Here is an 8,837-nt window from a genome sequence, read left to right on the forward strand (position 1 = left end):
ATATCATGATGCTTACAAATTAATCCAATGATGATTTACTCATTCAACATTTAGTAACATATTCATCTTAGAAAAGCATGCAAATTAAAGGGGTTAAGGGGCTGTGAACCAAATTAAATTGAGTTGTTCTAATAATTAGTTCACTAATCTACGAAAGTAAGTGTCGAAAATTCAAATTCTACTTTAGGTATACAGTAATTTATTGGCCAACGATAAACTTTTAAATAAAACACTGCGTGAGAAAAAAAGAAGCATGAACCAAACAAGAAAAATCGGACATTGAAGGTTTTATATCATTTTCTTACATTATTTTACCTCGGCTCGATGCTTTTACTTTCTTATATACACCTCATTATATTATTCTTAAGATGAAGTAGGTAATGCAAGGTATGTGCCGACAAACTACACTAATAATAAAGTGCTTTCTTTGACCAATCTATTAAAAGTTTCCTAACACAAGAAGCATCATTCTTAGGAGATATAGAAGAAATCAACATCTAACTTTTTTTTTATTTATTATTTTTGGAACAAACATATGCAACCACTAATCAAGTAACATATTTTATAATCCACAATTGACATCATTATAATCATTTCTCAGTTGAGTAAGAGGTCTCACTCAAACTCCACCAAATGTAATTTGGCCACCACCTATGTGTCACAGTTAACTACCTCTGCTCGAAAATCTACCCTAGGAAGAGGAACCGCCGCAAAAAATGCCTCCTTGAAATTGCTTAATATTCCTCTATCATACGGGTTTTTAGAACCCACATAACGTTGCCGAAAATTCTCATAAGCTGTCTGCAATGAGATGTGAGCATCTTAGAAATTTTTTACACTGAAGTAATAATGTGGCATAATTGTTAACTAACTCGTTTTATGAATAATAAGTATATGTATTTATCAGAGTTCAATAATTATAAAATTAACTAATTTTAAATTATTTTTTATTTTAAATTCTAAATTCTAAATTTTAAATTTTTGAAAAAAATAAAAATTAAAAAATAATTTTACAATAAAAAAAAAGCTCACGTTGATTCTAGCTAATTAAAAGTTACTAGTTCCTTATACATGTATATACTTTGTTATTAGATTTTGTGATTATTTCCTTTCCATAATTATTAGTATTTTGTGATTATTATTTCCTTTCCATGATTATTAGTTACTACTTTATTCGTGCATTTTAAAGTATTAATTACCTGGTTTATTGCTATCAAATAGACATGGTAGATAGCAAGGGCTCCTAAAAATCCAATAGCATTGAAGGCAAGTGCAGCCAATGCTAATGTTTCCGGGCATGTCTTTACCATTCCAATAAATCCATGCACATTCTTTCTATGTAGTATCCAACAAGAGAAGGCAAAAATGTACACAAAGAAAATTAAGCCTGATATCACTAGTGCCATGTAAGATCTACAGTTCCTCTGCATTTACAATCATCAAAACTCAAGTTACATGAGAAAATATCAAAGAAAATACACTATCTAGGACATCATGTTAAGGTTACATTGTATATATTCTAATATAAATTTCATTTGTGTGCATTTTCAGCATAACTATGTCTTCTATTTAAAAAAAAAACTTAATTATTATATATTATTATATAAATTTAATATTCACGCACTGTAAAAAAAATTACAAAGATAATTAATCACGTATTATCACCTCAATAAAAATAGCTAATTTTTAAACTCATTACTTCAAAAATCATCTAAAGTCATGAATCTAATTGCATTACTGTGTAAAATTCTATCGATTCATTAAAATTAAACTATTATTATACAAGCAAACATGCTTTTAACTCAATTATCTTCTGAAGAGCTATACAAATAACAACCGCATAGATCTAATTAGGGTGCAATGTAAAATTTTTGTTCACTAAGATAGTTAGTTATTGGTAATTAATTGAAGTTGTAATAATAATTAAGCGTACCAATCCAATGCATTGACCAACCCAAGGGCAGTGATGATCATATCTCTCAACACAATTGTCACATATTGCACAATGGCTACTTCTAGGTGGTCGGAAAATCTTACAAACTCGACAGTACTTCAGTTTCACTTCCACCCCATTGATGGTTGCCTTTTTACTTCTTGTTCCATCACTAGTACCAGCCTTTTCCAATTCCAAAGTTTCTTGCTCATTATTTCGAGGAATAATTCCCGGGTCAGTTGTGCTTACTTGAATTAAATTGACAAGAACCTACATTTAATTAAACAACATATATAGTTGCAATCACTAATTAATTAATGTGACAACCAATATTCAAATTAAACTTAAAATAAATAATAATGGGGTTAGAGGCCGGGACCAACAACGAATGTGAAAACCAAAGAGAATGTAACAATGAGGGCAGAGTGATGATGAGGCATGTCCTTAACAACATATCTGGCAAAAATCCAACTTGAAAGGACTATAGAAGTAGTGGTGAACATTAACCCTCTTGGATTTGGACCACATATTAATCTCCCATGCAAGAAAAAGACCTGCATGATCACAACATGTAATGCACAATTTTAGTGACACACTAATTGATACATCATATCATAGACTATATAATAATGTTATAATAATAACAAAGTTTAGTTACGTTTTTCCCTGGCCAAACTTGGTAGACTCTAATTGTGTCGGATTTTTCAATGACACCAAATTGAATCAGTTGACCCTCGCAAGCCCTCTTCATATTGTGCAACTTTGCCTTTAGAGTAAACATCAGACTTTGATTTCCATGACCAACTTTGGGTTCTAATTCAATTGCTTTGTTTGTGTCAAATAAAGCAATCGGTTCCATCTCTTCTATTTCTGTTTCAGTTGGTCTCATTTCATTACAGATCGAAGCAATTTCTTTTTCCATCAAAAGGAGAAATTAGTTTCTCACAATCTTAGAATAATCAATTGCAAATAACCACTCATTCTAGTTGCTTAACTACATTTTCACAGTTTCACCCGAACAAGCAGTTACCTAGTAAGCCTAGGTTGGAGTACCAGTAACATTGGGCTAAGGCCCAAAATAAATGCAAAATATAATAGATTAAATTTTGTCATAAAATATAATCCAAAAAAAAATTGTCATAAAAAAAATTAAAATTTTAATGTGATTTATACATGTATTTAATTACGTAATGTTATATCAATAAAAAATAATTATTTTTTATATTTATTATAGTAAATAATTATAAAAAAATAGATATGATTAGATAATTGTGTAAAAGATTTAGGCGGTAAAAATATTTAATTGTGTGTGTAGTCCAAGTGTATTAAAGTGAATAAAATGCACTAGTTCATATTGTATTAAGCTTATTAATCAGTCACAAATTTCTCGAATTACTTGTGTGTGGTTCAAGTGTATTTATAGCGGTTGTTTTCTTTATGGAGAATTCTTGGGAGGTGTTTCATGACAATCATGTTTTGTGGATGCAGAAGAAGGACTTAACAGATTCACGTTGTTAAGATATGACATACTTTAAGGTTAAGGCATCCATACTACTATAATCATAATGTATTGGACCTTGGAGTACATGACATGCATGCACGGTACATGTTCTTCCACATGCATGCAAGTGATTAGAAAAAAAAAAGGAAAATTGCACTTGGCAATTGACTCGTGGTTTCTGCTTTTATTCATGTGCTCCATGTGAGGCTGCTTTGCTTTAGGGGCCACGCTGATCACTGCGTTATCATTTACTTGAAACTCATTGCAAAACAAATTTATCATACATACTACAACTTTACATCAACTTTTTAGTAAGAACTAAGAACTAAGAACTAAGGATTTTTCATTAAGAAGCTTCATCTTGAAATGGGGGAAGCCCAAAACAAAAGAAACTTCTATGTCTGGTTCCCGAGGGTCTCCTTAGGTCTGTTCTGCTGGACTTTGCCCTCGGCCCTTAATGGACCTTGTCCAAAAAAACTTTCTTTTTTACTTATTTTATTGGAATGAATTTAAAAATAATATATATTATTGATTACTACAAGAAACTATCTAAAATATTTTGGGAAAGTTTTTCCATGATCCAAACCACTTTTTTGAAACTCTGATGATTCACTTACGGTTAGATTTTAGGTTTTATTTTTGCCCTGTAGCATGTTGTGAAATATTCCAAATGTCCTTGGAATAAAGTGAAAATTGACCATAGAGACAGTGATCTATGATCTATGATCAATTTAAAACACAAATGAAGCCAAGTTGCAGCAGTTGGATGAAGACTTGTATTCATTGGGCTAATAAGAGCAAAATTGACTAATTTGGGCACGTATTAAATTTTTTAAGGGTTTTTTTATTATGGGCTTTTTGTCACTGTTGGCATTGTTGGAATAATGATGGTGTTGGTGATTTTGTTCGTTAAAAATTGAAAACACAGGCGTTTTGTAAACCTCTCGTGGCCTAATGTGATGGTGAGCACCCACCCGTCCAGGCTTGGGTGCTTTCCTCATCCCTCATCGTGTTTGTTCTGTGTGTGTTTTTCGTGTTATTGTTTCCTTCAAGATCTGTCACCTTTATAACGAGGATCGCAGGCAACCAGCATCGTATTGGAGAGCTTGTTCATTGCTGTAGCAGGAACGCACCATTTGGCACTGAAGCTCCTCAGTCACGTTAATAACGCGTGAAGGTTGTCGTTGGTGGTCGTTGAAGTCTCATTGCTTCAAGCGTCAGTTCAGGTGGTCATCTACATTTGCCGTGTGTAGGTCACTAGTCAGGTGAGCTTCATTCGGCCAAGTTTTTTTATTTTTTATTTTCTTTGCTACATGTTATAATGATGTGTGATTGTCGGTTTGACTTCAATTTTTAGCTAAACATATGACTGAGCAAATGTTTTTTTGTTGGAAAATTTGACTGCATTGAGTTTGTTGCTTAATGTGATCACTAAACATTGAAATTGTTGCTGTAAATCATCCGTTAGCCAAACCCTTAACGCTGTAAATGCTTTGTTTGTTATTTCGTTAGAATTTGGTAAAACTCGGAATTTATTATATGTTGGCATAGACTTGTGCTTTCAGATAATCCTGTAAATCTGATTTAGGCATTTTCACCTAAGTAAAATAACCCCATTCTAAGTTTGCCTGATTCTCCTAAAGTCATGTTCGAAACGTGAATACTAGAAATATATAATACGTTAACCACTGCACCCTAGGACGATTTATGAATGAATGGCTTGTGAACAGTAACATGTAAATTGTTAGAGAGTGGCCAATTTGAGTAGTTTGTTAGTAAATCGTTACAGGGTAGTTTGTTTTACGTATGTCAAGACTAAACCACAACCGCCTGGCACGATTTACTTTTATCTCCTAACCCTCAACAAGGCGTCACGATTTATGCTCAATTAGGCACACTCCATCAGTACCCAGCCACCATTTACTCTCAAGTTAATAAAGCTTAAGATCCAAAACGATTGATCAAGAGTATGAGTCTATAAATACAGGAAAATGGTGTATGTGGCTCAAACGTAAAATTTATTGAGTTTGGAAGAGATTTGAGAGAGGTGTAATTTGAAGTATTATATACATCTATAACACATTATTGAAATAGACCATTTTTAAATTTAAAAAATTTAAAATTATAAAAGCGCCTTCGTTGATCATTTTTTTTCAAAAAAGTACGAGTACATTGATTTTTCAATTTAAAATAACTGATTTTAAACCGTTACTTTTTTTGAAACTGAATAAACAAAAATAATCATATGAATACAATAATACAACTACGTTTATTGTTATGAAAATTAATTAAAATTTTAATTTATATTATATCTATTTAAATTTTAACTTAAAAAATAAAAATATATCTTTCTATAATTTGAATTATTAATTTCATTAGGAAGAACAACTTAAATAAAAAAGAGTACTAAATTTTAATACATAAATTAAAATTTTTTTTAAACAATTCAAAAGATATAATTTGTAAGTACTTTTTTTATTTAATTTAGTTTTCCTAATGAAATCCAGAATTTGAAATAAAAAGATGTATTTTTAATTTAAGTTAAAATTTAAATAGATATAATTTAAATTAAAATTTGAATTAAATTTGATATCAGTAAACCTAATCATGTTATTGTATTCATATGATTGATTGTGTTGCCAAGAAGTCATAGTTCAACTGGCATAGTCTCTCCGTAGTACTCGTATCAATGTACTCGTATCAATTCAAAAAAATATGAATAAAAGTTCTCTTATCATTTTAAGCTCTATATATAAATTTAAATATGGCATATTTCAACAAAAGATATAGATGTATATAATGCTTCGGCACATACGATTTTGAGACGGCGAATGTGAGTGTTGTCACTATGTACATTAAATTTGTTATCTCTGTAATTCATGATTCTTTGTAATTACATTTGTGAGTCTTGTAGTGAATAACGACATCGACTAGCAAATTTGACGAGGAGCCGTGCATGTGGAATGAGCCGTGTTTGTGTTTTGAATCAACAGGTACGATGCATATACCTTGCGATTCTTTATGTCTAGGATGCGAGTTGATTTAAAGTAGATGGATATGTGCTGTTACATTTGTTGTTGCAGTTATTAGGAATTGTTAAGCATGTCGTGTTTGGAATTTGTTAAATGAGTTTGGGCGGACTGATAATGGAGTTGGTAGTATTGGTAGTAGGTATGAGGATTAACTTGCGAGAGCTGTTATTTTTTGTGGTGAGGATAATGGTCCGGATCTAATATGTAGAAGAAAAGAACTAATTGGTGTTTTTTGTTAAGTAGGGCGGGAATGCAGTATTTGAAGGAGCTGAAAAACGCAGGGACGGATGTTTGCTGTAAATTGGGGGGTTAAAATTTTAACAAAATTGAAGAGAGTATATTTTTAAAAACATTTGTGATCCCGTTACATATTTATGTTTTTCCCCACATTACGAAATATATATTCATTTTTGTGTGAAAATATTTAATTTATCTATTTTTTAACTTTTATAATTAAAAAAATATATTTTAATTGCATTTGTTAAAATGAGCATCGAAAAGAATAGACGTTATTAGACAATTGGACAAAATATTTTTCAATGGCCATACATTAAAATTAAAGTGTAACCTGTATGTTAAGTTGTAACATAAAAATGTAAATTTAATCAAATTAATAATGAATAGAAACGTAGTAAGTGGAAGTATATAGTTGAAGTTGATACTGTTGAATTAATCATCATATTATTAACTATTAATACATGAATTTCAATTATATAATTTCAAAAATAATTTAACCTTCAAGATTTTCATGTTATTTACTCTTAATATGTCCTGATATGTTATTTATTCCGGTTGTATTAATTAGAGTAAATATTGGTAAATAAATGACTTACAGTAGCAGGATAAAAATGCATTCTAGATAAGACCAGCTGATAATTAAAGGCTTTTTTTTCTTTCAGGAGACAATGTTTGATACGGTAGTCGAGGCTGATGCCGACTTGTTTGATTGGGAAGGGAGGGGGGCTTCTGTGTTGCCCAGTTTTTTGGGTTTGGATGGGTTGCAAACTGAAGATGTCTTTGAAATAGAGTTTTCTACACCTGAGGAGGCAAGCGGCTTCTAATAATAACTACAGTCGACTAAAGGGCTTTGCATAATGGCAAGGTAAGACAGTTAGAAACACTGTCGGGGAGATTGTGAGTTACACGTTTGTTTGTAACCGGCAAGGATTTTGAGAGAAAAAATGGTTGGAAAAGGTTGATCGCATAAGGGAGTATAAGGTAGTTACCCGATGTGGATGTCTTGCCGAGCTGAGAATTAAGAGGAAAGACGGTAGCGGGAAGTGGTATGTGTCGCGTTTTGTCGAGGAGCATAATCACGAACTGGCGTTTGGGAAGCTTGTGGATTATCTACAGTCACACAGGAAGATATCTGAGGTAGAAGTTGCTCAGCTAACAAGCATGAGGGAGATCGGGATTAGCATTCCGAAGATTTATGAGTCATTTGCAGCACAACTAAAGGGTTTTAACTTGGTTACATTTATATGTATAACGAGGTGCAGAAGCAGAGAGGGCTCCAAGGTGGAGGCGTAAATGCAGCTATAAGGTACCTGGAAGGTCTGGCACGCATGGATGGGAAAATGTTTTGGAGGTATAAGGTGGGGCAGGGCAACACCTGTGCAACTTGTTTTGAAGCGACGGGTGTTGTCAAAAAAATTATTTGTTGTTTGGCGATGTCCTAGCATTCGATGCAACATACGGCCATAACAAGTATAACCTACCGTTGTTGTCTTCTCTGGAGTAAACCACCACAACCAGACATGTGTTTTTGGTACAGCGTTGGTTTCCTGCGAGTCACATGAGTCTTACATGCGCTTTTCGATCTATATCCATTATATCTATTTTCCTATCTATATTTATTATATCTGTTTGCCGATCTATATCTGTTATCTCTATTTTTCTATCTATCTCTGGTGTCTTTGTTTTTCAATCTATATCTGTTATCTCTATTTTTCAATCTATATCTATTATCTCTATTTGCTGATCTATATATGTTATCTCTATTTTTCGATCTATATCTATTATCTCTATTTTTCAATTTATATTCGTTATTTCTATTTTCCAATTTATATCTGTTATCTCTATTTTCTGATCTATATATGTTATCTCTATTTTTTAATCTATATATATTATCTATATTTTCTGATCTATATCTTTTATCTCTGTTTCCTCATCTATATCTGTTATCTCTATTTTCTTATCGATATCTATTATCTCTATTTTTCGATCAATATCTGTTATCTCTATTTTTTGATATGTATCTGTTATTTCTATTTTTCGATTTATATCTGTTATATCTGTTTTTCGATCTATATCTGTTATCTCTTTTTTTATCTATATCTGATATCTCTTTTTTTCAATCTGTATCTGCTAT

At 31.7% G+C, this 8,837-nt stretch overlaps 1 pseudogene; it reads right to left on the minus strand.

The window, feature by feature from the left end:
• Positions 1 to 651: 651 nt before the first annotated feature.
• LOC107461945 (probable protein S-acyltransferase 7) lies at positions 652 to 2,822 on the minus strand (annotated as a pseudogene).
• Positions 2,823 to 8,837: the final 6,015 nt, after the last annotated feature.

Source organism: Arachis duranensis, chromosome 8 (assembly GCF_000817695.3).
Source record: "Arachis duranensis cultivar V14167 chromosome 8, aradu.V14167.gnm2.J7QH, whole genome shotgun sequence".
Taxonomy (NCBI): Eukaryota; Viridiplantae; Streptophyta; class Magnoliopsida; order Fabales; family Fabaceae; genus Arachis; species Arachis duranensis.